General features: G+C 39.2%; 1 protein-coding gene across 1 annotated transcript in view; it reads right to left on the reverse strand.

Annotated features, from left to right (window-relative positions):
- Positions 1–23,224: 23,224 nt before the first annotated feature.
- The window catches only part of LOC127580667 (solute carrier family 35 member F5-like), a 65,966-nt gene continuing 62,529 nt past the window's right edge, over positions 23,225–26,661 (reverse strand). Inside the window, 1 exon segment of the mRNA XM_052034390.1 lies at positions 23,225–23,968. The gene's annotated coding sequence lies outside the window, so the exon portion shown is untranslated.

A 26,661-nucleotide genomic window follows, 5' to 3' on the forward strand; every position in this document is an offset into this window, starting at 1 on the left:
TATTTGCACTCCTTGTGTGTCATTTGGAGCAGAAATATATAGCTCTTCAAGGAGTTCTTTGGTTGATCATTCTCGGTCTCTGATATTCACCTCGTCCAATGCCAACCCTCTGCTACCCTAAAGAAACAACATCGAATCCACTCCAAGAGCCAATTTCCAGTCAACCCAGTTTGGGATTGATGGAGACTATTTATTCCAGGACATTGGTAGATAAGGAAGTCAAGGATCCAGTTGCAGAGGGAGGTATAGAGGCCTAGGTTTTGAAGCTCGTTGATTAATATTGAGGGAATGATGGTGTTGAACACCAAGCTGTAATCGATAAACAGCAGCCTGATGTATGTTTTATTGTCTAGGTGCTCCAAAGCCGAGTGGAGGGTCAGTGAGATTGCACCACTGTAGACGTGTTGTGGCGGTAGGCAAATTCCAGTGGGTCCAGGTTGTTGCTCAGGCAGGGGTAATTCTAGCCATGACCAACCTCTCAAAGCACTCCCATATTGACATGTCTATCCATGGACTCCTCTACTGCCACGTTGAGGCCAGACGTAAGTTGGAGGAACAACACCTCATATTCTGCCTTGGTAGTCTCCAACCTGACAGCCTCAACATCGATTTCTCTAACTTCCGGTAATCCCTCCCCTCTTCTCCCCCCCTTTTTTTTCTCCCTCTCCTCTTTCCCCCACCCTCATGTCCTGCCCATCTATTCCCCACCTCCTTCCCTTTATTCCATGGTCCACTGCCCTCTCCTACTGATTCCTCCTTCTTCAGCCCTTTTGCCTCTTCTACCCATCACCTCTCAGCTTTTTACATCTTCCCCCACCTACCCACCTACCTTCCCCCACTAATCTGAACTCACCTATCACCTGCCTGCATGTACTCCTCCCCCTCCCCTGACCTTCTTATTCTGGCTTCTGCCCTCTTCCTTTCCAGTCCTGATGAAGGGTCTCGACCTGAAATGTCAACTGTTTATTTCCCTCCATAGATGCTGCCTAACTTGCTGAGTTCCTCCAGCACTTTTTGTGTGTGTTGCTCTCAAAGCATTTCATCACAGTAGATGTGAGTGCTACCGGCCGATAGTCATTGAGGCAGCTCACCCTGCTGTTCTTGGATACCAGTATGATTGATGCCCCTTTGAAGCAGGTGGTAACCTCTGACTGCAGCAGTGAGAGGTTGAAGATGTCCTTGAACACTCCAGCCAGCTGGTCGGCACAGGTTTTCAATACCCTGCCAGGTACACCACTGGGGCCTGACGCCTTGTGAGGGTTCGCCCTCTTGAAGGATGTTCTGATGTTGGCCACCGAGACAGAGATCACAGGGTCACTAGATGCTGTGGGGATACTAACCCACCTATTTACATTTTCATCTAAGTTACTTATATGTATCACGCACAAGAGGTCCTAACACAGATCCCTGTGGAACACCACTGGTCATGCACCTCCAGGCAGAATAACACCCTTCTACCACTACCCTCTGCCTTCTATGGGCAAGCTAATTCTGAATCCAAACCATCAAGTCACCATGGATCTCCTGCATCTGGATCAGCAGATAAAGAATCTTCAGACATCTGAAGCAATTGCAGACTAGGTTCTCCTGTACACCTTCAAAACACAAGTGTGTGTGGACATGCATCTGTAGACATTTGTTTTCTGAGAATAGACATGCACATAATTTTGTCCATGCCCTGTTCCTCCACCCGACTCATTCACATTTTCACTGTCATCCCTTCCCTCTGTCAGTCCACACTCCGTCAAGCTCTCCAATCTTCTCCTGATTCCTACTCTCCTTTTTGTTCATCTTCCTCTTTAGCCCCTTCCTTCTATTCTATTTCTCCTCTACCCCCAGCTGACCTCCCCCAGTACTGCAGAATACAACTAGAGACTGTTACAGATCCTGAAAATTGGGATGTCTTTGTAACCCAAGCCAATCCTTTGTCCTGCCCCTCCAGACAAGTCGTGTGTTTTCCAGTCTAATGATTGCCTCCTTTGCCTCCTGTCTAATGATTGACGTAGTTCACTTTTCCCGACAGCTGGCCATCCCATCAATTTGGCCAGCTGCTGGGCAGGAAGTGGAGGAGAAGGGGAATTCCAGTGACAACCAGCCACTGTCCTGGATGGAATGGTGGCCTTGGCCACATTGGGTTGTTCTCTTCGTTTGACCTCATCCGTTCCTTCCATGGCTCTCTGTGATCATCAAGGCCATAATATCAAGTTTTCTGTCAACTCTCTCACTTCTACCCCGTGCACTAATTTTGTGTTGTCAGCTTGCTTCTTCAACACTCTGTTTCATCAACTTAAATGCTGAGAAGAGCAAAACTGTTGTCCTCTCTCCCTTTTTCCTGTTCCCAGTTCCAAACTCACTGACACAGTGTGAGCTTGGCTCTCTGTATTCCACGGCAATTTGAATTTCTGTTGCATCTCCTGTCACCCTCCCTCCCTTGGCCTTGTTACAGAGAGAACAATTCTGATGCTCTATTGGCTAATGTGTTTGACTTTCATATGTAATATGAAATTTCTCTCTGAAGTTTTTGGGGGGGGGTGGGTTTGGTGGAGGGGGGAAACATCGTAAATACATTTATTTAGCAACTTTTCTGGGTGCTCTACAGTGCTCAACAAAGTACCAATTAAATGAGCTTGTCCTGTAATATTTGCCTTCAATCCCAACAGGCAACCCCTGATCCAAATATTAAAGTTCTATATGAAATGGGGAATGTGAATGTACAAGCTTTTGTTCTTGTTATTTTAAATAGGTGATGGAATCATTAGAGATGGTATGGAAATGTTGTAGCCCATAAACTCAACACTGCTCTTTTACCTCTGAAACTTGGCTTGAAATGTAACCCAAGCCCTGCTCCCTTCCCATTTAATTGCTGTAAATGCCCCATGCTGTATTCAGTTGGACAACATTGGTTCAGTTTACATCGTACCTTGATGTGATCTGGAGTGAACTGCTACAGTGGATAGCAGAAGTAGATTCAATAGTAATGTTCAAAAGCAAATCAAAAAGCATTTTAGAGAAGCAATTTACAGGGCTTTACGGGAAACAGCAAGGGGGTGGAGTTAATTGCATGGCTGTACTAATGAGCTGTGTCAAATCTTGGATGCTGTATCACTTTGGTTTAATTCCATCTGTCCAAAAGAGGAACAGGGTTTGGTGAGGTAGGATTTGTACAAATATTCTTGTTATTGCACAAATGTTCTTGTTATTGCACAAATATTCTTGTTTTTGCACAGCCTTATTACAGATTCAAGTTGTCAATTAAGTTAATGTCAAAGTCAATGGAAGGTATCGCAAATTATCACCTTTGAAGTGCATAGTATTTAGCTCTGCTGATTGAAACAATTTCTCACAAACCTAGAGACTGCTATATTGTCAAAGACAATGCATACCTTGCTCATTGGGTGATTATTGCCATATTAAAGGAATCTAATATTTGGTAATCAGAAGTGATAGATTTAAAATAATTGACAAAAGGACTAAAGAGGAAATGAGGCCAGATTCCCTCAGTACATTTTGGATCTCAATAACCCTCCATTTAAAAGAGTGCTGGGGTTGGATTCCATGGTGACTTCCAACTGCCAGGTGGGCATGGATTGGAGATAAGGGGTAAAGATGGAATGTGCAGTCAAGTTGGACAAATGATTTGAAGAAATGCCAGTGTGTTCATATACTGTACTGTAAAACAATTAGATTAATTAGTGGGCAGGCACAGTAGTGTAGTGGTTAGCGTAACGCTATTACAGTGCCAGCGACCAGGGTTCAATTCTGGCCACTGTCTGTAACGAGTTTGTATGTTCTCCCCGTGTCTGCGTGGGTTCCTTCCAGGTGCTCCGGTTTCCTCCCACATTCCAAAGACGTACAGGTTAGGAAGTTGTGGGCATGCTATGTTGGCTCCGGAAGCGTGGCGACATTTGCTGGCTGCCTCCAGAACACTCTACACAAAAGATGTATTTAACTGTGTGTTTTGATGTACGTGTGATTAATAAAGATCTTATCCTTATCTTATCTCATCTTATGTAATCTTAAATACTTTAATATATGCCTGAATATGCAAGCTTTCTGCCTCGGGAAACATTCTCTACTTTGCTCTATCAAAACTGTTCCTCATTATATGATCATCTCAGTTGAATCTCTTGGCCAGTCCCATCTCTTTCCTCAATGGAAGACAATCATGTTAATTGACGGTGCTGATATTTAATGCATTTAAATCTTAAAGTGGGTGGAAAAACAACTCTCATTCCACTCCTGGCAAAGTTCTTGATGGATGTATTTTTATTTTGTGCACTTTAATTGTCCTCTGAAATGAACTTGCTGTCGCAGCACTTGTTCTAATTAATAAGTGCTACCATTCAATACTTTATTTACAACTAAAATGAGTACATAAATTAGACGTAGCTACAATTTCCTCACATTGATATGTAAATGCCAGTCTTATACTTACAATTGGCACAGCTAGTTTTGGAGTACAAGTCTTTGGTAATACAGCTGTCATATTGTTGCTCCTATAGTCTTTGCTGTATCAAGTGATCTCAGATTTTTGGTATTATAATCATACAGCACAGAAACAGGCTTTTCAGCCCCACCGAGTCTGCTGACCATTAAGCACCCATATACTCTAATCCCATTTTGTTTTCCTCACTTTCCTATAAACTACACGTTATCTACACACCAGTAACGTACCAACCCAAACATCTTTGGAATGTAGGAGGAAACTGGAGAAAACCCACATAATCAGAGGGAGAACGTGCAAACTCTGCACAGACTGCACCAGAAGTCAGGATTAAACTGGTCACTGGAGCTGTGAAGCAGCAAGTCTTCTCACTGTGCCACCATCCTGCCCATATGAAGTGAATCAAAGTGGGTAAAGTTTGTCATCTATGGTGGCTGGGATCATGGAACGGCTAAGATGGATCACCCATTTGGAGTATTATGATGTAGATTGTGAAAACAGTCAGCATGCAAAATGTGGTCTGCTCTTTGTCGGGTGCATATGCTCAACATTTTAATCCAGTTTGAGCAAGGTGAGTATGTTAACTTTGTTCTCGTGTGAACATACATTACATTCTTGGCTGAGATGCCCAGAATGTACCTGTACTCAATGGTGGTGGGGCTCAATGTGCAAATACTAAAGACAAAAGATGAAGCCTTTGCAACCAATTCAGACAAATATCAAATGGGTAATCTATCTCTGGTTCCTCTGGTTCCCAGCCATCATAGATGCCAGTCTTATTCATTTCAATTTACTCTGTAATAGTAAGAAGCAGCTGAGTGCACTTCATGCAGTAAATTCTGTGGGAGCATGCAATGTCACGGCTGTGGAACTTGCACTTCAGGACTAACAGCACCCTAGCCAAGTCACCCTGGAACCATAACACTGGCATCTACTCAACAACATGGAACTTGCCTAGTTATGTTCTGTTTGCAGAAAAGTAGAACAAATCTAATCCAACTAAGATAATCACTATCCACTTAGTTCATGTTTAATCATCAACAAGGTGCTGGTGGGTGAAGTCTACGCTGCTGTCAAGTAGCACTTGCTCACCAATGCCCTACTTATCAATGCTCAGTCTAGGTTTTGCCAGGACCACTAGGGTCCAGCTTTCATTATAGTTGTGGTCCAAACATGAACCAAAGAGTTCAATTTGAGTTGACATCAAGGCAGCATTTGACTAAGTATGGCATTAAGGAGCCCTGGTAAAATGAAAGTCAATAGACACCAAGGGGATAATACTCCAATAACTGGATTCGTATCTCACTCAAAAGAAGGTGGCTATGATTTTTGAAGGTCAATCATCCCACCCAAATGCATCCCTGCAGGAGTTCCTCAGAGCAGTGTCCTAAGCCAAATAATCTTCAACTACTTCATCAACAACCTTCCATTATTAAATCAGATGTGGGGATATTTGCTGAGGATTCAGAACTCATCAGAAAGTGAATCAGTCCACAGTCACATGCAGCAAAACTTAGACAACGTTCAGACGAAGGCTGATAAGGAAAGAATTTCATCTGTGCCACACACCTGACAATCATTGTCAATTTTCAATAAGGGAGAGTCTGACTTCCCACTTTTACGTCCAATCATGTTGTCATTAATGATTCCTTCACCATTAACTTCCTGGGGAGTGACCAGAGCTGCACACCACTCGGCAGAAACTAATTGGACCACCCATGTAAATTAGCTATAAGAGCAGGTTGGAGGCTGGGTATGCTGCTGCATCATCTTGTGACTCCCCAAACCCTTTCCACCATCTGTAAGGTACAAGTCATGAGTGTGATGGAATATTCCTCATGACCTGGAAGGATACAGCTTCAACCCTCACGAAGCTCCACATCATCCAGGACAAGGCAGCTCATTTGATTGGTTCCCTACCCACTACCCTAAATGTTCATTCTTTCCCACCTTTCCAATGGAGTACCTTCACCTGAGGAATGCAACACTTCAAGGTGGTGGTTCACCACCTTTTCCTCAAATAATTAGGGATGAATGATAAATTTTGACCTTGCCAGTGATGCCTACATTCCGTGAAAATGATTAAATAAAAGTTACTGAATCTAGTATGAGCTGAAGTTAGGATTTCAAATCATACTGTGGTAACTGGGGAACTTAAACCCAAGGAGGTAAATAAATTTTAAAAGTTAGTATTAGAAATAATTTTAAAAAAACAGGTTCTTTTAAAATTGAGTCACTAAATTTCTTCAGGGATGGCCTAAAGATGACCCCAAACCTACAGAAAATGTGCTGAATGCTTAAACACTCTGAAATAGCCCAGCAAGCTGTTCATTTGCTATGAGTAATAAGTGCTGGGCCAGCCAGCAACACCCACAACTTGTGAACAAACACACGCACAGACTTTCTTTAATTATTCCTTTGGAGTTATTCCTGTTCTATCGGAAGTCAAAAATCATTCTAATTTGTGTGCAGTCTATGGCTTTCATTAATGAAATAAGTAGAAAATGTTGGAATTACTCAACAGGCCAGGCAGCATTTAAGGATAGAGAAATAAAATTAACATTTCAGGTTGATGCTGAGCTTTTCCAATATTTTCCTCTTTTATTTTTGTGTTAGATTTGCAGCATCTGCATATTTTTGCTTCTCAGTTTCTTAACTGAAATCCTGTAGACTCCATGGATAGGATTATGAAGCATTAATGACCCATATCTTCTATTCAAAGGCCAACAGTCCCAAGCTTCTGCTTGGCTGATGTTTGCTCTGGGACCAGCTGCTCTCTGACATGGAGTCTGCAGGGAATGCCAACCTCCACAGAACTCCAAGCACTTCCACTACAGGGAAGAGCGGCCTCCTGTGCATAGGTGAGACCTGACGCAGATTGGGTGACTGCTTTGTTGAGCACCTTTGCTCCCTCCGCCGCAACAGCCCGGACATCCCGGTGGCCACCCATTTCAATTCCACATCGTACTGCCATACTGACATGTCTATTCATGGCCTCCTCTACTGCCACGTTGAGGCCAGATGGGAGTCTCCAACTTGATGGCCTGAACATCAATTTCTCTAACTTCCAATAACCCCACCTCTTCTTTTTCTTCCGCCCCCCCCACCAATCCTTTGTCTTCCCTTATTCCTGTGGCTCCCTTCCCCTGCCTTGATGACCTGCCCATCTCCTCTCCTCCCCTCCCCCATCCTTTATTCCATGGTCCATTGTTCTCTCCTACCGGATTCCTTCTTCTTCAGCCCTTTGCCTCTTCTACCTATCACCTCTTAGCTTATTATATCTTCTCCCCCTCCCCCATCCACCTACCTTCCCCCTCTCACCTGGACTCACCTATTACCTGGACTCACCTATCCCCTGCCTACGTGTGCTCCTCCCCTCACCCACCTATTCTGGCTTCTACCCTCTTCCTTTCCAGTCCTGATTAAGGGTCTCAGCCCGAAACGTCAACTGTTTATTTCCCTCCATAGATGCTGCCTGACCTGCTGAGTTCCTCCAGCACTTTTTGTGTATTGCTCCAGATTCCAGCATCTGCAGAATTTCTTGTGTCTAAGTAATTTCCTGTTTTCTTGTTATTTAATTGAAGTAATTTAAATATTTTAATTTTTTTTATTATTCTTAAGTATTTTAATTTTTAAACTTCTTTTAGACATGACTATTTTTAAGTTTTGGATGTCAGAGACAGTCACAAACATTCAAACCCACTGTCCATTATACTAGCAGTAAGCCTAGGCATGGTTTAATCGGCTGCCAAGTCAACTCTGAGGGCAAGGCCTAATAGTGTGCTCAGAAAGGTCCTGCATTGTGCTACTGATTAGCAGGGAGCTGGCTTCCAAGTGGAAGGCAGCAACTGGGGACCCACTCCAGTTGAAGGCTTAAGGGTCTGGAAAAGATTCTTAACTGTCTGATTGCACAGATGAGGGAAACAAAGTAATTAATTTTCTCCAAACTAAATTTTTCAGTATTACGAATATCAATAAACACAGATCAATGTATGATTTCCATCAAAATCTAAATAAACATATTAAAAATCAGTAAAAATAATCAACACAGTGGGCATGAATATTAGAACTGATTCAGCCAAGCCTAACAAGCAAAGAACACCTGTTTAAGGGATTGATTCTTGACGATGAATACATTTTGCAGTGTGACTATTAATCACCAAGTCCCATGAGGCTACAATAGTCAGAAGCACAATCGGTTTTAAAGAGGAACGCTGTGTTGGGGATTACTATGAAAAATTAGGATGTTTTGGAAAAAAGCTATACTGTATCTAGTTTCATCTGAACATATGTAAGTTTTAGGTAAACCTCTTTGCATAAGGTAAATCCTAAGTAGAAATAGAACAGCATGAAATAGAACAGCATTTAAAGAATCGATCAATATCATTCTTAATGGAACTACTGGAATTTATTCCAATGACAAGATAATAGTCTTTGTCAATGAAGAACTGTCACTCAATAAAGATTAAATATAGGCTAGGATAATGAACAGGTATCATTCAAGTAATATTGTGGTGTTATTCAAGTCTCATATGACTTAGCCACACAATTTAATAAATTTTATGAATCTTTGCTTGGGAAGGAATACTTAAGTAGTTCCATAACTATCTGTCACCCCAGAGACTTGGGCATATAAGCTACAGTAATATTTCAATGCAGTGCCAAGGGAATGCTTTAGCATTTACACTGGTGTTGTCCCTCAGATAAACACATAAGGACACTCTCAAAGCCAAGACTCTGTTTGCCCTAAAATATGGACATAAAATAATATCCCTTTACTTTGAAGATATCCAGATTTATGGCTAGCCATCAGTTAACTACACTGCAAATAAAAACAGATCATCTGATAATTTTCATTGCTGATGATGGGACCTGGCTTTTGCTGATAATTTGCTGTTGCTTTTTTTACATCATAGAAGTTATTACACTTTGAACGTACTTTATTCAATCTTAAGTCCTTTGGAACACTTTGAGGTTCTGAAAGGGACTCTACGTTAGTATCACCCTCAGGCCCAGTTCATCAGAACAAACAATAAGAGCAAGAGTAGACTATCTGGCCCTTTGAGCCTGCTCTGTCATTCATCATGATCAGAAGACACAGACACCATAAAGGGAGTATTAAACCTGGGGATGCATAAAAGGCTAGAACAGACACCAAGGGACAAGTAGAGGCCAGGGGAGGCTTTAGGCATGGGGGGTGGGGGGGGGGGGAGGAGTCGGAAGGAGGCACGAGGTTAAGATGTGATTGGAAAGCAAATGGGAATTTTAAGATTGACACATTGCTACACAGGAAACCAATGTACATCATCAAGTAAACAGATGTTGGTTAATGGGACAGTGCAAGTTAAACAATTTTGGATGAGCTCAAGTTCATGTAACTGGATGGCAGAGGATGAGAGTAATCATATCTAATGGTAACAAAGGTTCAGGTAAGGTTTTCAGCTGCAGGCAAAAGGACAGGTCAAGCAACATTACCATAGGTAGTCTTAGTGAGGGACTGAACTGGGAGCAGTTAGAGGAATAAAGCACAATTTCATGGAAATGATAATATTTACCCTCTCTAAATCTTTCTGCCTCTCAGGCTCTCTCTTCCTTTAACATATTTTTTGATCAAGCTTCAGATTATCTGTCCTAAAATCTCTTTTGGCTAGCATTACATTTTCAAGAACTCTGTAAATTACTTTGAGTTATTTCACTGTGTTAAAGATGCTGTATGAACATGTTAGACAAGTTGTGGTTGCAATTGGCTAATAACAGATTAACATCCGTTCTCTCTCTACCAGTCATTTCCTTCACTCATGTCTGCCTTGTGCCTCCTAGCTTTGTTTGTCATTTGCTCTTCCTTAACATTGCTCTATTGCTTCCTTAAAACATTTTTTCAGCAGTTCAGGCCCTTCTAACGGGCATACATGGACCCTATCTGCTAGCCTTTTGGCATTACTGGAATGCTCCATCTTCTCCATTACTGCTCAGTGTTCAGTTATCAAGTTTAGCTACAGTGCCATTGATTACTGGTCTGGTGCTCTAGTAATTGCTGTTTGCTTGTAAGTGCGGTTTCTCCCTGCAGCAGCTTTTTTTTGTAAATGTTAGGGCAACACACATGGCAACATATATTTAAAAAAGAATCAATATGATGTTCACTTATTAAACCCACCCCACTTAGGACTCCAGATAAATTCCATATCATTACAAAATGAAACTATGTTAGATGCCTGAGACCACTTAACTTTGGTATATTCAGAAATCAGATTGCGATCTGACCCTAAGGTTATAACAGCTCCTTTGGATTGGTTTCAAAACAACAGTATGACTTGTACCTTAGAGCAATGCCCGGCTGACACAATTATAAGAGATCAGACAGACACAGTTAATAAAGAACATTGTCCCAATCATTTCAAAGCAATTCATGGAATCAGCAGATTATACCACAGAAGGTGAACATTTTGCCAGTTTCAACTTGGGACCATGCATTCTGTTTTAATTATCCCTTTAATTTCTATAACTTTTCAAATATAAGATGTTGTTTGACAAAGCCAACTGGAGATTTAGAAATAAAACTAGGAATTCTTGAAATACTCAGCACGTGGAGGGGAAAACAGAGCTAATGTTTCAGGTCACCAGAACACTATTTCTCCTTCCACAGATGCTGCCTGATCTGCAGAGTATTTCCAGGATTTTCTGTTTTTATTTAACCTTTTGTTTATGACTATTCTCCATCTTGTGCTGTTTGCTTTTCACAGTTTTATTAACCTTTTACTACCCCAACAATCTAACATTAAAGATTTCACTAAAGCAAAGACATGGAAATCTCACATATTCTCTTCGCATAGAGTCACAGAGGCATACATATAGTATGGAAACAGGCCCTTCGGCCTACCAAGTCCATGCTGACTATCACTCACCTATTTACACTAATCCTATTTTATTCTCTTCACATTCCTATTAACTCTGCCAAGATTCTGCCTCTCATCTACATACTAGGGACAATTGACAGTGGCCAATTAACCTATCAACCATATTCCAATAACAATCAGTACCTCTTACACACTATTAAAGTGCTTGTGTACCTGCCATGAATGCTATGATAGTGTTTATACTGCAGATTTTCCCTGGAATATTCCTACACTCAAATTGTTGCATGAATTCATTTTATAAATATGACTGTTGATGCTTTTACCTGTCATCATACTCATTGTGATCATCATATTGCTGCTTGTCTTTTTACCCATCCAAAATCAACAAAGAAGTAAAAATTCTGCTTTGAAATATTTGATCTCTTCTGCAGCTCTAAGAAGCCCTAGACATGTCTTTTATATAGAAGTAAATGCTGTTGATTGCAAGTGCCAAAAAATGTGATAGGTACTTTTATCATATCTTTTCCATTCCCTTTCAAAGAACTGACCCAGTAATGAGTAATTGTGGCTCTGCTATCCTCCTGAAATGGTGGCAGAAAAATCAGCATCAGTCTGATTGTAAAGGTCTAGGCTAGGCTCACAAAAATATAAGCCCTTTACTGTTACTGAAGACTTATTGGAGTGAAAAACTTACAAAGCAAAGTTGATCTCAGAAAGAAATAGACAATTCAAGGCTAAGGAACTATATAAATTACTTTCATGATTAGTTTGCAATTAATAATGTAATTATTTAGCTTGAAACAATCAATCTAATTTTTTTAAAATGTTCTGAAATATAGAAATCTTAATCTATTTAAAACCATGTACTGTCCTGCAGCAATTATATTTAAAAAAAAGAAATAATATTTACTGTCAAATGAATCGTTATGGTTTCCAATTAATATTTTAATATGGTTGGAGTTTAAATGTTCTAATGAGGTGTCACTAGACATTTATACGATATCTTTATTAGTCACATGTACATCGAAACACACAGTGAAATGCATCTTTTGCGTAGAGTGTTCTGGGAGGGATCCCGCAAGTGTCGCCACGCTTCCGGCAGCAACCTAGCATGCCCACAACTTCCTAACCCGTACGTCTTTGGAATGTGGGAGGAAACTGGAGCACCCGGAGGAAATCCACGCAGACACGGGGAGAACGTGCAAACTCCTTACAGACAGCGGCGGGAATTGAACCCGGGTCGCTGGCGCTGTAATAGCATTACGCTAACCGCTACACTACCGTGCCTGCCCCATGCACTATTTCCCAGTAAAAGCTACACTTCAATTTCTAAATTCCACCTACAGGCATTTGCAACTTGAAAATATTGATACATGAATAAGGTTCCTTTCAATAAATCCACTGGTCTTTTACAGAATAATTATCAATGTAATGTCAAAATAGGTGTTCTTTGCCTTGTCTTAGAGGTCAGAAAATAGTTCATTTAAAAAAAATATAGTAATACAAAAGTTAGGAAAATATAATCTAGCAAAAGCAGCAAATTTCATTTAATTAAGATTTGGTACATCTAATTGTCTAAAAAAAAATCACTGCATCTCTAATTCCATCTGAATTTTTTTAAATTCATGTATCATTTTAATATGTATTCATTATATCAAATCCAACAGCAAATATTATTGTTTTCTGATATCCATTCTTGAAGCAGTCTCATGACAAATTATGTATAAGTTTTTCTTATTCCTCTGTCAAATCAAATGAACAACTCTCCTTTGAGTTTCTTGAACTGCCTTTGGAGAAGCCACTTACTATTTGACAAGATTGGGAATTATTTACATGTAGAATTTTATTCTATCATGTTGTTTAGTGGTCTAGAAATTACTCATTTTACCAATACTTTCAGGGAACCTTTTCAGTACAGTAACATGCACAAAATGCTGGAGGAATTCAGCAGGACAGGCAACATTTATGAAGGGGAATGAACAGTTGACCTTTCAGGCTGAGACCCTTCATCAGGACTGGTTAGGCAGGACTTTTCAGTACAGTTCCATTTTCAATGATGATGGCTTCTGGCATAGGTATTCAGTTTCACTGGGTTTTTGCCCCAGAATGCTAAGATGTAAAGCGCAGCAGAGCACAATTTGGAGCCTTCACATAATGCCTGCAATGATACTGCAGATATTGTAAACATATGTAAATGAGAGGATCTGACACACACTGCATGTCAGGAAGTTAGAATGTTGAAAAAAGCTTCTGTTAGCATCGGCTGTAAGTGGAGAAAGATAAAGTAACATGAATCCTTCTGTCTGAAGAAACATTGGAGAGAGATTGGTAGGGTTGTAGAAGATAATTTAAAGTGCCTTTTTTGCCTTGAACTCAGCTGGATTTAGGTCTTGTGAATCATCTGGAATATTCTGCTTCTTCCCACACACATTAACGGCATCGGAGTACTTGATGCAGACAACCCAATGAGTATTCAATTCTCTGCAGTTTTTAATGGTGGAAAAGGAGGTCAGAGCAGCATAAGGAGGAAGAAACAAGTGGATATTATTTTTCCCTCGGTGAGCTGTGCATTAATGCATTTGGTGTCCAAGAAAGAAACAAAATAATGAAACTGGTCCTTAATACTTCTGAACAGAATAGAGACAATGACCTTCAATGTTTTTGAATATACTTATTTTCTAGAATACTGTTTTGCAAGTGAGATCTTTATATTTTGGCATCTTAGATCCTCCAACATAGAGAACGGATGGTTGTTTATTAACATGAATTACTGGAAATAGTGCCTCAATTTGTATCGAAGTTCTGTCTTTGATGTTAGCATAATAATACACACAACCCAAATGTTTTGAAGGCACAAATACAGATAGTTTTATATTCTACTGGAAGCAATGCAGCAGCAGGATTAGAGGTAATTAGCACATCTAACTTTGCCTGATATTTTGGGGCTGCTTTCATTAAAAAGAGATTAAGGAGTGACTTAATAACAGTATTTAAAATGATGAAGAGAAATGAAAAGAAACACAATGTTTTCACTGGTCTAACACAAGGAGACAATGATACTTTGGAAAGGATGGTGAAGCCAATGGAGATGGTCCACCACAGATTCCCCAGGATACAACCTGCAGTGAAGAACCAACACAAAAAAAATTAAAAGCTGGAATAAAAAGTGGGGGATTGAGAAGGTAGTGACAGACAAGCTTAAAATTAGGAAGGGAGATAACAGATATTTAACAAAGTTCTTTCAAGGCCCTTGTGGGGACTGTGGAAAAAAAATGAAGGAAAAAGACACAGAGTAGGGGAACTTTTTTTATTCACAATATAAGAGATGATAACAGAGAATTCCCTTAAGATTGCCTCACTGCTGTAACTCCACTGGTAGAAAGAAGCTCTAAGGAAATGCCCATCTTCACCATCTCACCATGACTACACCATTCCCCTCCCCACCCATATAATTGTTGTCCACATTCAAACTTGTGTTAAGCAACAGTTGAACGACAGAGAAATGGGCAAAGAGTCGGAGCAGTCAGGTAGGGAAAGGGAAGTGCAAACATGGACCGTTTCGGTTGTCTGACATTGCACATTATACTTTCCACATTGTGCTTTATATCTAATTCTGCAAAATTCTGTTTAGTTCTGTGCAGGTTCTGCTTTGAATAATATAGACAAGATAAAAAGATCCAAATAATATTTTGGGTAAAAACAGCACTAATGATATAAATGGTGGAAGTCGGATCAATGCTGCAACTGCTGGTGATCAAACGTTTATTTTGTGATCATAGATTTATTGAGGTGATGTAAATATTTGCATTGAAGTCAAGACGTTAAGATCTTTCTTTAACTATTCCTCATTGAAAGCTTGTTCTTACCGCCCCCGAGCCATCTACTACAGTTCATTGAGGCTTGAAATAGCTTACTACAGTACATAAATGCATCTGTGCAGTGCTGTGCCTGATGCATTGTGCAACTCCACTGCCCTCTAGTAACAATAAGATGTATTTTTTTCCCTAGAATCTTTCTACATTCACCTTTTGTTCATAAACTTTCAAACCCTTCTCAATAACCCTTGGGGAAGAGGAAGTGGTAATAAGACATTGAGAAGGTTTCAGTATTAACAAGGGGAGTGTTGAAAAAAGCATTAATCAATGAAAACAATGCTCAGTGGTAAAACAGAGCGATGCAATTGTTGTAATTGCAAAAAGGTATATGTGCAACAAAACTGATACTGGCATTTGAAGAAGAAGCTGTAACTGGAGAAATAGTACATGGATGGCAATAGCAAAATTATATTCTCACTCATAACCTGATCCATACTCTTCAGATTCTAGAGCACCAAATTAAATTGAACTCTGCTGCTAAATTTAGTTTGGTGCTCTGCTGGCACCTCCGATTTCTGACATGTGCTGTTTGTGCTAAGGCTAGCAGAAACAATTGTTTTCCTGTTCACCAGACTTAGAGACTCATTCTGCCCCATTGTCAGCTCAGTCCCTCCCTTAGTGTTGGCCCTTTGTCGAACCAATGGCTTCCTTGGTGCTGCTCCTCCTGGCCTGACCATCCTTCTATACTTCCTCTCTGTTGGCCTGGCCACTCCTTCCATGACATCTCTCTGTCAGCCTGACTGTACCCATGGCACAGTTGGTCAGGCTCATGCATTGGCCTGGCCACTCCCTCAGTGCTACCCCTTTGTCAGCCTAGTTGCTCCCTCTGAAATGCCATTATTGTCGATTACCAGTTAGTGCCGATTATAACATGCCAGATACAGAAATTTGACGATAGTTTATTTTGGTGGCATTATGAGGTATACAAAGCTATGCTTCCAATTAATTGCTTTCTGAGTGTCGTTGCTGCTGTTGGAAAAGCAAGTTGGCAGCAATTTTTTTTATACAGCAATTTTTTTTGGAGATAGTTAATGGATGAATGTTGACATCAGGAAAACTCTCTGCTACACTTTCCATAACACCAAGAGAGCATTACAGCTACCTGAACAGTTGCCAGAGTTAGGATCTCATTCAAATGATGGTGTCTCTGATAATGCAGTATTTTCTTAGTGCTGCATTATTCTTGCAGCCTAGATTTCGTGCTTGAATCTTGGAGTAAGGAATTAAAATCACAAATGACTGATGTATATTTGTCCAAAAGTTGACATCAAAGGCTTCCATTTACCATTCTCCTATTGTCAGCATTGACAACAGAAACATGCCCATGAAACTAAACACAAATATTTCTGATTTTACACTGTATTATGAAGATATCCTGATCAATGTCCTACTTTCTACAATGGAAAATTCTGGAAGTTATTTTGTTATTCTCTTTGATGTCCTGTTTTATAGATTTTCAAAAACGGGAGATCAAAACTCCAGTGATTTGCTTTTGTGCCACATCACCATCAAAGTGACACATCCAAGGTTTTCATTTTTAATAATTTGTGATGCAAAATTGAAGTATATATTTAAAAATACTAATGATGTACTCAAGCATTCAAAACATATTGGCGTAGAAATCGGAGTATGTACATTCTTGGATATGTGCCCACAACATTGTCTCATTGAAATGTAAACATGAGATAAGAAGAAGCTACCAACGTAGGTGACTGTAGAATGTAATGGCCTTTGGGTATGTGGGTTTGGCCTGGACCAGGAGTCAGCAGTCAATTCCGGGGAACATAGAGGTCACAGGAGATCAGGGAAGAGATCAGGTGGAGGAAAACTAGACTGGGAATGGCTAAGGATAGTTAGTAAGGATAAGCGATTAAGATTCTTTGAATATGGGTTGGGAAAATCACTCAAGCTCCACCTTCAGAATATATTAAAAACTTACTCGACGGTGGGTGGAGGGGTGGGGGTGGTGGTGGTTGGAATCTGAGCTGAAGCCTCAAAAAAAATTTTATATGCAAATATGGTGCAGAACATCAGTAGAATCCCTGAAAAGCTGCTTGTACTTTTTCCCAACATGGCAGGTAACACATTTACAACTGGAAATTCACTTGGGCTTCCTCACTTTAAATCACAGAGTCATGCAGCATGGAAACAGACCCCTCAGCCCATGGGCACCCAATCCTGCACTCACTTCACATCAGCTCCTCCCAGATTGCACAGTCTCCAACACACCGGGGGCAATTTACAGTACCCCATTAACATACTTAGCTGCATGTCTTCGGGATGCAGGGGTAGGGGTGCCGAAAATGGAGCACCTGAAAGAAACTCAGTGCAACCACAGGGAGAATGTGCAAATTCCGCATATACAGACCAAGAGGTCAAGAATGAATCCAGGTTGCTAGAACTGTGAATCAGCAGCTCTGATAGCTGCACCACTGTGCCACCTATTCTTGGGGGTTAGCAGGGTAGTTAGTGCCTGATCAACCAGACACATACATTTTTAGTAGAGAGGTACTCTGTTTCTGTGAGGAGATCATCCCAGTCTAAAGATTAAGCCCTAGCAATTATCAACTGCATAGAACATACTTATTTTCCAAAAGCAAAATACTAGATCTGAGAATCTGAAATAAAAACAGAAAATGTTGGAAGTAGTGAGCAAGTCAGGCAACATCTGTAAAGAGCGCAACAGAAATAATGTAAAAGGTCACCCATCTGAAACATTAACTTTCTCTCCATAGGTGCTGCCTGATTTGCCAAGTAAGTCAAAAATTTAGGTTGTCCTTCCTAAATACAAATTAGGAGCTGGAGTAGGCCACTCGGTCCCTCGAGTCTGCTCTGTCATTTAATAAGATCATGGCTGATCTGCAACCTCAACTTGGCATTCCCATGTGGCAACCTTTCACCCCCTTGCTTATATGAAAAGATTCAATACTGAATGCTCCTGAAATATGCAGGGTACAGCATTGGTAACTTGCACCATGTACTTGCTCTCCCCAGTCTCACTTGATCTGTATGACAATTCGACAACATTGTTGACACTTTTTATGGATCCCAATTTGTCACTTCCAAATTTTATAAACTGAATTCAATATTTTCTTGTATCCCAAAATTTTCCAACTGCCATGATAGGCTTTGAACATATTCTGTGGATGATTTGTTCAGATCTGGAGTCAATTGTGTGCCGACCATACCTGCTAGCTATAGAGCATAGGCTTTCCTTTCCCCTTCCTCCTCTGTAACATCTAACCTTGACTCTATAGAATATCTCTGCTGAGCAGTGATGAGAATTGTGATTCATAAATGCTGGCAGACAATGCCATAACTACAGTTCTGTGCAAATGAAGCCCTCTGGAACAAAAATTCAGTGGCCATGGCACTAACCCAGTAGCGCAGAAAGCATAGAATGTCTTATCAAATAATGCAGAAAAAAAAATCAATGTGTGAAAATAGGCAAGGCTAGTATTCTCTTCAGAGGGCTTTGAATGCTCATCTGTTGAGTGTATTCATAGTTGAGATGAACAGATTCCTCCACATGGAGGGATTAGGGAATATAGAGGTCAGGTGGAAAGTTGTCTGGTTATAAGTTCAGACAAGGTCTTGTAGATAAAGCAGATTTCAGAAGTTGTATGGCCAACTCTTGCTCCTTGTGTCTCTTAAAAGTCAAAGTTCAGTTATGGGCATCACTTAAGCCCAGAATTATGCTGCTAATAGAGGAAAGGAGTATAGGGGCCTTTAAACTAGGGTAGTTTCTTGTCGAACCAATTAAACATATAACGTAAGAGGTAAAATAGGCTGAGGAAGCTCATTGTGACTACTACAAAACAAAATGGATTGGTGCCCTGTGTAACATTCTTAAAAAAACCTGGTATGGTAAATAACAATGCAGATCAGTACTAGCTTCCTGAGAGCCACAAGCTGTATATTTTGTGTTTCAATACATGATAGAAAATTTACAACACAGGAGGGCATCTAACCCATTGTGTCTACCATACACTAATTCCACCTTCCAGTATCAGGTCTGTAACACTGCAGGTCATGGCTTTTTGAGTACGTATTCAAGTTATTCAAGTACTATTAAGTGTGATCAGGGCAGCTGCCTCTACCACCTTTTCACAGTTAGTTTCAGATCCCTACTGCTTCCTGGGTGTCTCCCCCCGCCCCCCCGCCCCTTCATCCCCACCTCATTCCCTCTAGTCCTTTTACCAATTATTTTAAATATGTTATTGACACTTCTGATAAAGACAATAAATTATTGTTATTTATTTTATCTAGCCCTCCCATTATTTTAATGAGAAATATGCCTCAGCCACCCTTATTTCAAAGAAAACAATTCTATCTTATACAATCATTCCTTGTAACTAGTCTTCCAGTCCTGGCAAGATCCTTGTACATCTCTTCTGCACCCCCTCCAGTATGATCTCAGCTTTCCTGTAATGTCATGACCTGCAATGCAATACTGAAGCTGTGATCTAAATTGTTGTTTCCAGTTCTTGTATAACCTCCCTGTTCTTACATTTCATGCCTTGGAAAGCATCCTGTATGCCTTTTTAAATATTTTACTGACCTATCCTGCTACCTTTAAGATCTGTGGACGTACACTCCAAGGTCCCTGTCTTACTTCACATCATTTAATATCCTCCAATTTATTGGATATTCCCTTGTCTTATGACTTCTCTCCAAATGCATTATTTCCTTGGATTACATTCCATTTGCCACTTTCCTGCATAACTAACCAGACCATTTATTACTTCCTGCTGCTTAGACCTTTCTTTCTCATTGTCGGCCACATGGCCAATTTTTGCATCATTTACAAGGTTCCTCGACTTGTCTCCTAATTTTAAGCCTAAATAATATATTACAAGGGAATGTGTCCTGAACTTTGTGAAGCCCCATGAGTAACAGCTTTTCAGTCACCAAAAATAAACACCAACCATTGTCCTTTGCTTCCTATCACTAAGCCAGTTTATGATTCAATTGGCAACTCTTCCTTGGATCCCGTGGTCTTTTACCCTTTTAAGTGGCATGCCATGATGGACCATCAAAAGCCATTGCTAAAAAGTCCATGCAGACTACCTCTGCTTCCTGAAAAATTGAATTGTTAATCAGACATAATCTTCCCATAACAAATGTTTCCTGTTGCTTCAAAAGATCAGTGAATTGAGAAAATTAAATGCAGCAAAAAGACATCTCTTACTGTTGAAATTGCATTAGCATTGTACAATATACTTTAAATGTATTTGGATTTAGTGTGAGAGCTAGAGAAATGATGGACATTAAAACACCCCACCCACACGTTTGCTACAACACGCTTCTTTCATGTCATGGCCAATATGGGGGTCTGCTGATTCATTAGTAGGCAACAATGTTGAGGATCCTAAGACTTCATTGTGAAATGGAAATCAATTTCCTGGAGATCTTTGAAGAAATAACGTACTGTTGTTCAAGTGGAAATCGATGGATATACCACTGACTTTCAGAAGACGTATTAACTTGCTATATTTGTTATTGCAGGAAATAAAAGGTTCTCAGTACAGCAGGTAACATATTGGTATGAACAGAAGAGTGGTTAGCTAACAGGAAACTGACAGTAGGCATGATGTAACATATGATGGGCCACAGGGATCAGTACTGGGGCGTCAAGGTCTTGCATTTTATGTAAATGACTTGGATGAAGGCATCAATGGTATGGTTGCAGATGACACTGATAGGTACGAAAGTAAGTCATGAAGGCGATAAAAGGAAGTCACTAAAGATGTAAATAGGTTACGCAAGTGGATAAAGATCTGACAAATGGAGCATAATGTGCACAAATGTGAACTAGACCATTTTGGCAGGAAAAATATTTTTAAAAAAGTAGGTATCTAAATGATGAGGAATTGAGAGAGCTCCAAGATAGAGGGATTTGGATGTCCAAGAGCATAATTGCAAAAAGTTAGTGCACAGGTACGGCAAGTAATTAGGAAAGCCAACAGAATATTATCACTTATTGCAGGGAGAATTGAATTAAAAAAAAAGTAGGGAGATTAGGGAATTGATAAGACCTCATGTGGAGAACTGAGTATAGTATTGGTCTTGTTATTGAAGGAAGGGTATTAATGTTTTGGAAAAGGTTCAGAGAACACTTTACTAGAATACACACTCCACCCACTCCAGGTGTTAAGGAAGACAGTTGGACTGGCAAGGCTTATATCTGGTGGAATTTAAAATAGTGAGAGGGGACTTGATTGAAATGCACATGATCCTAAGTAGTCTCGGCATGGTGAATGTAGAGATGTTTTCTGTTGTGGGAGAATCTAGAAGGGGTCACAGTTTAAAAACAGGAGGTCACCCATTTATGACACTGATGTGGTGGAGGTTTTTCTCTCAGATGGCTGTGAGACTTTGCAACCATCTTCCTCAAAGGGTGATGGAAGCAATCTTTGAATATTTTTAAGGCTGAGCAGAATAGATTCTTGATTGAAAGGGGTGAAAGGTCATCAGAGGTAGAGTGGAATGCAGAGTTGAGGATACAATCAGCTAAGCCACAAGCTGGTGAAGCAGACTCAAGTGCAATTCTGTTCCTAATTCATATGTTTTCCATAGAACATTGCAGTAAGAGTTCCTTCAGGCAGTCATGGTCCCAGTTACCTTCAGCTGCTACATCACCAGAAGGTTATAATCGGGAACACTGGCTGATGATTCAGAGCATTCTGTGCAACTTCTCTGATAACAAAGCAGCCCATGCTGCATCCAATGTGACCACAGCAACATTTAAGTTTGGATTAATGAGAAGCAGACAAATAACATTCATATCAATTGGCAACCATCTCCAAGACTGGGTCTAATCATCTCCCATTAACAAACAATAGCCACATCAAAAAAATCATCATTATCAAAAAAGTCTGACCTGTATAATTACAAAGAAACATTCTAGGTCATTTGGCTTGATGTGCCTGTTCTGCACCTTTTGAAAGATGTCCTCAGTCCTATGTCCTTGATTTTGATCCCTAATCCTCAAGATTTTTCCATTCTCAAATAGCTGTGCAACACCCTTTTAAAATTATTGATGGATTTCCAGGAAGTGTTCCACACGTTAACAACTCTTCTTCCCTTTAAATCTTTTGCCAATGACTTTAAATCTGTACTTTCTGGTTATTGATGCAACTACTCCATCAAAAACCCTCACTCTTAAAAATCTCAATCTTATTCTTCTCCACGGAAGAGCCTGAATTTTTCCAATCCCTTGTTAAATCTTCTCTGTACCCTACCAAAAGCGTATATTTTTCCTGTAGTGATACCTAGAGTTTTCCAAAATACTCCAGTTCAAAGAGGTTACTATGGTTTCATTTTCTCTCCAAAAAAATAAAACAGCATTTATATCTATCTCTTTACTAAGAAGATCTATACAATAAATAACATTTATGTTCACAAATTGAAAACATTTCACATCAAATATTTAGATTACACTGAAATTTACAGGAAACTAGTACTATGAATTAGTTTTTCCTACAGAGGAATATAAATACTGTGCTATCAGAATTATACAAGATATTTTGTGCTGGATGACTACCAGGAATTATTTTCAATTTATACTTTAATTCTAATTTGTAGGTAAAGTGGTCTTAATATTGAAACTTTAATTTGTAAAGTAGTATTTAATGAAGTAAAACCATAATTCCACAATTTTCTTCTATTTTGTGTACAAATTATTACTAAAGATTTTGTACATTTAACCGATTTCTGTAATAAAGCAGGCTTTATAAACCTGACTTTCTAGTAGTTAAGTATAACACTCCAATCAAAAATGCAGGACGACTGCATATTGTTCTTTAAAAACAGCCACTGCACACATCAGTAAATTTCCATGATATTTGGTAGAAAAATGGAACTGCAGATTTGTCTGCAATGATTTCCTGAGAATCATGGACACAAGAACTATGTAACCATAGAGCACCATAATAAAAATATATGGAAATGTCAATGACTAATACAGGAAGGTTGCAGCTGTAATCTCCACTAAACAATAAAATGCTGGTCCTGGACATTTTGAAACCACAAACTCCTGGAATTAAACATAATGGAAAAGTCTTATTTATTCCAAGTCAACTTAACAGATAGCTTTAACAGTAATCAGAGATATATTCACTTTGAAACTTAGAGTACTAAAAGTACAGAAATCTGAACCAGTCTTTAAAATGGAACAGCCTATGTAGTGTATCCACTGTTTAATCAGATACTTCAAACTATCTTAGCAATACTGTCTTTTGAACTGTAATTGATGGTAGTTTGTTCAATTTGCTTTGAACACTCATTGATTTTTCTTCCTTTTTAGGTTAAATGCATACACAATACTAATATTGGACTGAATATCTTTCAAAATGATTTTCCCTTTGTTTTTAGTGTCGGCATCACTTATTCAACATGTTCTACTTTAGACACATTTCTTAAGTCTTGACATTGAAGAATGTTCCAAAAAGCTATAAACAGAGTTATCATTCAGATACAAGTTAATCCTCGGATTCACAAAATGGAGTTCAATTTTCAAGTTGCGTCTGAAGGTTCGATACATTCAGTAAGGCAGATGAATTGTATTGACAGGTGAGTTTTTCACAACATTCTTTAGTGATAAGAAACCAATTCTGCATTTTTTAAGTTCCACAGATGTTTCCAACATATGGTGCTTTTAAATGTATGTAGTGCCTTGGGTGATTTAAAACTTTGTGGCTAAGTTATTTGAACAGGCACCAACAGAAACCAGATTCATCAGAACTTCAGAAGATTGTCTGAGCACAAAAGTACTCCATGGATTTATCTTCAGGCTGGGAAAGAAATAAACAAAGAAATTCTCATCAGTTGAATTTTTTTCTCTAACTGTAAAAACCCAAGTGTTCCCACTAATTTCTCCTCGTATTTCATATTGTATCAATAAATTTCACGCTACTTTGAAATTTTACAATTAAAGATGTTCAGTCATCAGCTCAAGAATGTGCATTTTCAGCTTCTACTCGATCATAAGCCAACAAAACCCTTTGAAAGTGATCCTTGGACAAAATAATCATGTGCAGTCAGCTGTGTAAGTATTAATTAGAATGGTATGAATTACAAACAAAGAACTGTTCAAAAATAATGGGCTGGATTGTGCTGATGGCTAAGCAGCCATGTCATAAAGAACTGGTGGTTTGCTGCAGTGTGTGCATCAATACCTGGGAGATTTCAGAGCCTAAACTCACCCACTGAACTGAGGGGCCAAAAGCACTTGGTATCTGACTTTGTACAACAAAATGAACTCTTGATCTCTCGATCTACCTTGGCATGGCTCTTGCACTTTATTTGTCTACCTGCACTGCACTTTCTCTGTAACTGTAACACTATATTCTGCATTTTGTTTTCTACCTCGAAGTACCTATATATTGAATGATCTGTCTGGATGGTATGCAAACAAAAGCTTTTCACTGTATCTTGGTGCATGTGACAATAATAAACCAATTACCAATTTATGCCAGACAGAGCTTGCATGTTTAGAGCAGTTTCCATTCACTTCAATGGGATCAATGACCCCACTTTAAAAGGAAAGCATTTTGTTTATTTTCCATTACTTCTCTTTTAACAATCCTTACACATTTTAAATACCCTTATTTTTTTTTAACATTTTGAGTAATTTTATTTTAAAAATTCCTTTAATCAATTTCAATGGTTTTTAAATGCCTCTATTTATCAGGGATCTCAGAACCGGTGTTTCAAAGTCATTTTTAAGCCACACAGCTGTAGGAGCAGATGATAAGTCAAATGAATTGTCCTAATAACTTACAAGTTCTATTCCGTAACTTCTGTGAGTAATTTGCGTATCTCAATGCCATGCATTGTAATAATGTCAAAATGAATGATGCCATCATTATAGCACAAACAATGACTTTAAAAATGTTATAATAAACCAAGGTGCAGACCAAGACCAAGGACCATAGTGCTGAGAGTCAGCAGGGTCAAAAATGATAGAAGAGAAAACAGGGAAAAATCAAAGTATAAATAAGATGTGCTGAGCTCAGTTGCTCATACACTGAAGACTAATTAAAAGTAAGAATGATTCCAATTCTGGTATCCTCAGGGAGATTAAATTGGAAATTTGATTCTGACAGTGAAGATACTGGAGGGGAGCTAGTGCAAGCAGGACAAGAGTAATATCGTCAATAAAATACAGCTTGGATATAATTATGTGGGAGAAGGCCAAAAGTAAACAAGGGATAGCCTACAAAGACTGCAAGCCTCTCATGTCACTTTGTTTAGGTCTGTGAGAGATAGTTTAAAAAAAATACAGAAGTAACAGGGCTTCATAGAGAGTTTAACATTACTGTGGGGAGGAGGGGGGAAGACAAGTATTTGGCAGAGAAAATGCAACATCTCCAAGGAAACTAGAAAAAGAGGAGATATAATATTGCCATTTGAGTTAGCAGTTAAAACCATACAAGTTGTATTAATGTAGCAACTTCAACAGGATAAAATGTCACAGGATAATTCAAAGATACATTACTCATTAGACTTTAAAAAAAATGACGCAAGCAGATAATATAGCAAGGCCATGAAGTAGGCTTAAGAAATGTCTTCTACAAGTATAGAGAGATCAAGAGATAGAGATTTTGGAAGAGAATTCTAGAGCTTCAGGTCTCAATATCTGAAGGAATGGCCCTAATGGTAGAATGATTAAATCTTAAAATGAGGTCTCATCCATGAACTCGATAAATGTATTACTTATCAGACATGAATTAGAGTCTGCTTATCCAAGTCTATAAGAAAATTAAATTCCTTCATTAAAACACCATCTTTGCTAAAGATTTGTCTAATTTCTGAATTAATTCATTCTGCCATTTCACAGATACTACCAGAGAAACTATACACAACTCCAATGACATCTTAATTGATATTCTATTAAATGTAAGTGGCTCCACTGCCAGCTTACACAATATATTCTCTTTCATCGAGGACATAATTTCAACCTTAATCACTGCCATTCCTCCCATTCCACCATTTTCCCCTTCCTTTCGAGAACTTGATACTTCCCTGTCCTAATCATCTTGCAGTCATGTTATAACACTATCATGTCACACATTCCAAACTGCTCTGCAATTCATTCAGTTTGTTCCTTATGTTCCATGGATTTGTAATAAGTGAACTTATTTGGACTTTACACTTAACCTGTCCTTTCTCTTAATGTCTTGCTTGTACATTTCTTATTTCCTTATCCTAATTCAATTGGTTTTCCTTTTAAGTGTTGTGCTTAAAGCACCATTTCTGACTATTAGCTTATCCTCTCCCTTTTCATTTAATGTTTATTTGTAAAATATTTGACTGGTTATCATTCAGTTGCATCTTACATTGTAATAACAGTTATAGGAAATGAGAAATGCTAAAATCAATAAAAAACTGGGAAGGAAAACTTTAAAATTTCTTTCCAGTATATTACAGCAAAAGGCTAGGCTAATTAAAATTAATTAAAAGAATAGATTCAGCGCAGAGGTTA

The sequence above is a fragment of the Pristis pectinata genome, chromosome 1, assembly GCF_009764475.1.
Source record: "Pristis pectinata isolate sPriPec2 chromosome 1, sPriPec2.1.pri, whole genome shotgun sequence".
NCBI classification, from domain to species: domain Eukaryota; kingdom Metazoa; phylum Chordata; class Chondrichthyes; order Rhinopristiformes; family Pristidae; genus Pristis; species Pristis pectinata.